Source organism: Anser brachyrhynchus (genome assembly GCF_964034855.1).
Source record: "Anser brachyrhynchus genome assembly, chromosome: 9".
NCBI lineage: Eukaryota > Metazoa > Chordata > Aves > Anseriformes > Anatidae > Anser > Anser brachyrhynchus.
In genome coordinates this window covers 27337237-27343236 of record NC_137703.1, presented here as the reverse complement: position 1 = coordinate 27343236, position 6000 = coordinate 27337237, and the positions used below count along the sequence as shown (strand labels likewise).

The 6000-nt window shown below is 47.1% G+C and overlaps 1 long non-coding RNA gene across 1 annotated transcript in view; it reads left to right on the top strand.

Moving 5' to 3' along the window:
• Nucleotides 1–212: 212 nt before the first annotated feature.
• Nucleotides 213–6000, top strand: part of LOC308199703 — a 51615-nt gene continuing 45827 nt past the window's right edge. Inside the window, exon 1 of the long non-coding RNA XR_013954879.1 lies at nt 213–4405. This is a non-coding gene — a long non-coding RNA (uncharacterized lncRNA). The remainder of the gene's footprint in view (nt 4406–6000) is intronic.

The following is a 6000-nucleotide window of genomic DNA, read 5'->3' as shown; positions in this document are numbered from 1 at the left end:
GCCATCATCCTAGTTTACAGCCCCAAATTGGCCTTACTTACCTTCTACCTATACACAATCATAACATCAGCCGTATTCCTAGCCCTTAACAAAATCAAAGCCCTTAACCTATCCATGATCACAACCTCATGAACAAAAACCCCAGTGCTAAACGCCACCCTAATACTAGTACTTTTATCCCTAGCAGGCCTCCCCCCATTAACAGGCTAGGATGGCCTCTAGCAGGATTTACTCACTGATTCCCACTACTCACTGGGTTTACCCTACACCAAACATGAGCAAAAGCCCACTTCGGGGTAATATTTACAGGAGTAAACCTAACGTTCTTCCCCCAGCACTTCCTAGGCCTAGCAGGAATACCCCGACGATACTCGGACTATCCCGACGCCTACACACTATGAAACACCATTTCCTCCATCGGCTCCCTAATCTCAATAGTAGCCGTAATCATACTAATATTCATCATCTGAGAAGCCTTTCCGGCCAAACGAAAAGTCCTACAACCAGAACTAACTACCACAAACGTTGAATGAATCCACGGCTGCCCTCCCCCATACCATACTTTCGAGGAACCGGCCTTCGTCCAAGTACAAGAAAGGAAGGAATCGAACCCTCACATGCTGGTTTCAAGCCAACTGCATTAACCGCTCATGCTTCTTTCTTATGAGACGTTAGTAAACCAATTACATAGCCTTGTCAAGACTAAATCACAGGTAAAAATCCTGTACATCTCATGTGGCCAACCACTCCCAACTAGGATTCCAAGACGCCTCATCACCCATCATAGAAGAACTCGTTGAATTCCACGACCACGCCCTAATCGTTGCCCTAGCTATCTGCAGCCTAGTTCTCTACCTTTTAGCCCACATACTAACAGAAAAACTCTCGTCCAATGCTGTAGACGCCCAAGAAGTAGAGCTGATCTGGACAATCCTACCTGCTATCGTCCTGGTACTCCTCGCCCTCCCATCCCTACAAATCCTCTACATAATGGACAAAATCGATGAACCAGACCTCACCCTAAAAGCCATCGGCCACCAATGATACTGAAGCTACGAATACACAGACTTCAAAGACCTATCATTCGACTCCTACATAGTGCCCACCCCAGACTTACCCAACGGCCACTTCCGACTGCTAGAAGTTGACCACCGCGTAGTTATCCCAATAGAATCCCCCATCCGCGTGATCATTACTGCAGGAGACGTACTCCACTCCTGAGCAGTCCCAACGCTCGGAGTTAAAACAGACGCAATCCCAGGCCGACTAAACCAAACTTCATTCATTACCACCCGGCCTGGGATTTTTTACGGACAATGCTCAGAAATTTGCGGGGCTAATCACAGCTACATACCCATTGTAGTAGAATCAACCCCACTCCCACATTTCGAGGCCTGATCGTCCCTTCTATCATCATCCTAATCATTAAGAAGCTATGCAACAGCACTAGCCTTTTAAGCTAGCCAAAGAGGGACTTCCCCCTCCTTAATGATATGCCACAGCTTAACCCCGCACCATGATTTTCAATCATAATTATAACCTGATTAACCCTAGCACTCCTCATCCAACCAAAACTACTAGCCTTCACCACAACCAACCCCCCATCAAATAAGACCTCCCTCACTACCAAACCCACACCATGATCCTGACCATGAACCTAAGCTTCTTTGACCAATTTTCCAGCCCCAATCTATTCGGCATCCCCTTAATCCTACTATCCCTACTCTTCCCAGCCCTACTATTCCCGTCCCCAAACAACCGATGAATCAACAACCGCCTTTCTACTATCCAAACATGACTCCTTCACCTAATCACAAAACAACTAATAGTCCCACTCAACAAAAATGGCCACAAATGAGCCATAATATTTACATCCCTAATAATCATACTTCTTACAATCAACCTTCTAGGCCTCCTTCCATATACATTCACCCCAACCACCCAACTATCTATGAACATAGCCCTAGCCTTCCCACTATGGCTCGCCACACTACTAACAGGCCTACGAAACCAACCATCAGCCTCTTTAGCCCACCTATTACCCGAAGGTACCCCTACACCCCTAATCCCCGCACTATTCCTGATCGAAACAACCAGCCTACTAATCCGCCCCCTAGCCCTCGGAGTCCGCCTTACAGCCAACCTTACAGCAGGACACTTACTCATCCAACTCATCTCTACAGCCTCCATTGCATTAATACCCACCCTTCCTGCAGTATCCATCCTAACAATAATCATCCTACTACTCCTAACCATCCTAGAAGTAGCAGTAGCCATAATCCAGGCCTACGTCTTCGTGCTCCTTCTAAGCCTATACTTACAAGAAAACATCTAATGGCACACCAAGCACACTCATACCACATAGTTGACCCAAGCCCTTGACCAATCTTCGGGGCAGCCGCCGCCCTACTCACAACCTCAGGATTAATCATGTGATTCCACTACAACTCATCCATACTACTAACCCTAGGCCTCATCTCAATACTCCTAGTAATACTCCAATGATGACGAGACATTGTACGAGAAAGCACCTTCCAAGGCCATCACACTCCCACAGTCCAAAAAGGCCTACGATACGGCATAATCCTTTTCATCACATCCGAAGCATTCTTCTTCTTAGGGTTCTTCTGAGCGTTCTTCCACTCGAGCCTGGCCCCAACCCCAGAACTAGGAGGCCAATGACCCCCAACAGGAATTAAACCACTCAACCCGATAGAAGTCCCCCTACTAAACACAGCCATCCTACTAGCCTCAGGCGTTACCGTAACGTGAGCCCATCACAGCATCACAGAAGGAAACCGAAAACACGCCATCCACGCCCTAACCCTAACGATCCTCCTGGGATTCTACTTCACAGCCCTACAAGCAATAGAATACCACGAAGCCCCATTCTCAATCGCCGATAGCGTCTACGGATCTACCTTCTTCGTTGCCACTGGATTCCACGGACTCCACGTAATCATCGGATCCTCCTTCCTGACCGTCTGCCTCTTCCGACTGATCAAGTTCCACTTTACATCAGACCACCACTTCGGATTCGAGGCAGCAGCCTGATACTGACACTTCGTAGACGTCATCTGACTATTCCTCTACATAACCATCTACTGATGAGGATCTTGCTCTTCTAGTATATTAATTACAATTGACTTCCAATCTCTAGAATCTGGTATAAACCCAGAGGAGAGCAATGAACGCACTCATGTTCATATTCGCCCTATCATCAATCCTAAGCGCCGCCCTAACCGCATTAAACTTCTGACTCGCCCAAATAAACCCCGACTCAGAGAAACTCTCACCGTACGAATGTGGATTCGACCCACTTGGATCTGCTCGATTACCATTCTCAGTCCGATTCTTCCTCAGTAGCCATCCTGTTCGTCCTATTCGACCTAGAAATCGCCCTCCTACTCCCCCTGCCATGAGCCGTCCAACTCCAATCCCCCCTAATGACCCTCACCTGAACTGTAGCGATCCTCCTTCTCCTAACACTCGGACTGGCCTACGAGTGAATTCAAGGGGGCCTAGAATGAGCAGAATAACAGAAAGTTAGTCTAACCAAAAAGATAGCTGGTTTCGACCCAGCAGATTACAGCCAACCCTGTAACTTTCTTATGTCGCCCCTACATTTAAGCTTCTACTCAGCCTTCATTTTCAGCGGACTAGGACTAGCCTTCCACCGAACCCACCTAGTATCCGCCCTACTATGCCTTGAAAGCATAATATTATCGATATTCGTAGGCCTATCAATATGATCCATCGTAAACCAAGTCTCCTCATTCACCATGGTACCAATTCTCATGCTAACCTTCTCAGCGTGTGAGGCGGGCACAGGCCTGGCCATCCTAGTAGCCTCCACCCGCACACATGGCTCCGACCATCTACACAACCTAAACCTCCTGCAATGCTAAAAATCATCCTACCCACAATCATACTTCTTCCAACAGCCCTGCTGTCTCCACCAAAATTTCTATGGACTAACACCACCTTATACAGCCTCCTAATCGCTGCCCTAAGCCTACAGTGATTAATCCCAACCTACTACCCCTACAAATTTTTATCCAACTGAACAGGAATTGACCAAATCTCATCCCCCCTCCTAGTACTATCCTGCTGACTACTCCCACTCATAATCATAGCAAGCCAAAACCACCTGCAACAAGAACCCCTACAACGCAAACGAATCTTTATCTCAACCTTAGTCGCAGTCCAGCCATTCATCCTACTAGCCTTTTCCACCACAGAACTAGCACTATTTTACATCTCATTTGAAGCAACCCTCATTCCCACCCTAATCTTAATCACCCGATGGGGGAACCAACCAGAACGCCTAAGCGCTGGCATCTACCTGCTATTCTACACGCCAGTAAGCTCTCTACCCCTGCTAATCACAATCATACACCTATACGTGAAAATTGGCACCCTGCACCTGCCAACCCTACAACTAACCCACCCAACCCTATCCACCTCATGGACAGGAATACTATCAGGTCTAGCACTGCTCATAGCATTCATAGTAAAAGCCCCACTATACGGCCTACACCTCTGACTGCCAAAAGCCCACGTAGAAGCACCCATCGCAGGCTCAATACTCCTCGCCGCCCTACTACTAAAGCTAGGAGGATACGGAATTATACGAGTCACTCTATTTATGGGCCCACTGTCCAACCTCCTGCACTACCCCTTCCTAACCCTGGCCCTATGAGGCGCCCTAATGACTAGCTCAATCTGCCTACGACAGACAGACCTAAAATCACTAATCGCTTATTCATCCGTTAGCCACATAGGCCTAGTTATCGCCGCAGGAATAATCCAAACCCACTGATCATTCTCAGGGGCAATGATCCTAATAATTTCCCATGGACTAACTTCCTCCATACTATTCTGCCTAGCCAACACAAACTATGAACGTACGCACAGCCGAATTCTACTACTCACACGAGGCCTACAACCTCTCCTACCACTCATAGCTACCTGATGATTGCTGGCCAATCTAACAAACATAGCCTTACCCCCAACAACAAACCTCATAGCAGAGCTAACCATTATAATCACCTTATTCAACTGATCTGCCTTCACGATCATCCTAACAGGAATCGCAACCCTACTAACCGCCTCCTACACCTTATTCATACTACTAATGACCCAACGAGGCTCAATCCCCTCCCACATCACATCTATGCAAAACTCAACCACGCGAGAACACCTGCTCATAACACTCCACATTATCCCAATATTCCTCCTAATCCTCAAACCCGAACTGATCTCCGGAATCCCCTCATGCAAGTATAGTTTAAACCAAACATTAGACTGTGATTCTAAGAATAGAAGTTCAAACCTTCTTACCTGCCGAGGGGAGGGTTTAACCAACAAGAGCTGCTAACTCTTACATCTGAGCCTAAAACCTCAGCCCCCTTACTTTTAAAGGATAACAGCAATCCACTGGTCTTAGGAACCACCCATCTTGGTGCAAATCCAAGTAAAAGGAGTGAACCCCACACTACTAATCAACTCCCTCACACTACTCACGCTGACAATCCTCCTAACCCCAATCATCCTGCCATTTCTATTTAAAAACTTTAAAAACACCCCACAAGCCACCACCCGCGCTGTTAAAACCGCATTCCTAATTAGCCTAGCCCCTACAACCGCATTCATCTACTCGGGAGTAGAATCTGTCACCTGCCACTGGGAGTGAAAATTCATTATAAACTTTAAAATCCCCCTGAGCCTAAAAATAGACCAATACTCAATAACATTTCTTCCAATCGCCCTATTTGTAACATGATCAATCCTACAATTCGCCATATGATACATGGCCTCAGAGCCATACGTAACAAAATTTTTCACCTACCTACTGACATTCCTAGTCGCCATACTCCTCCTAACAACCGCAAACAACATATTCCTCCTATTCGTAGGCTGGGAAGGAGTACGAATCATGTCCTTCCTTCTCATCGGCTGATGACAAGGCCGAGCAGATGCCAACACCGCCGCCCTACA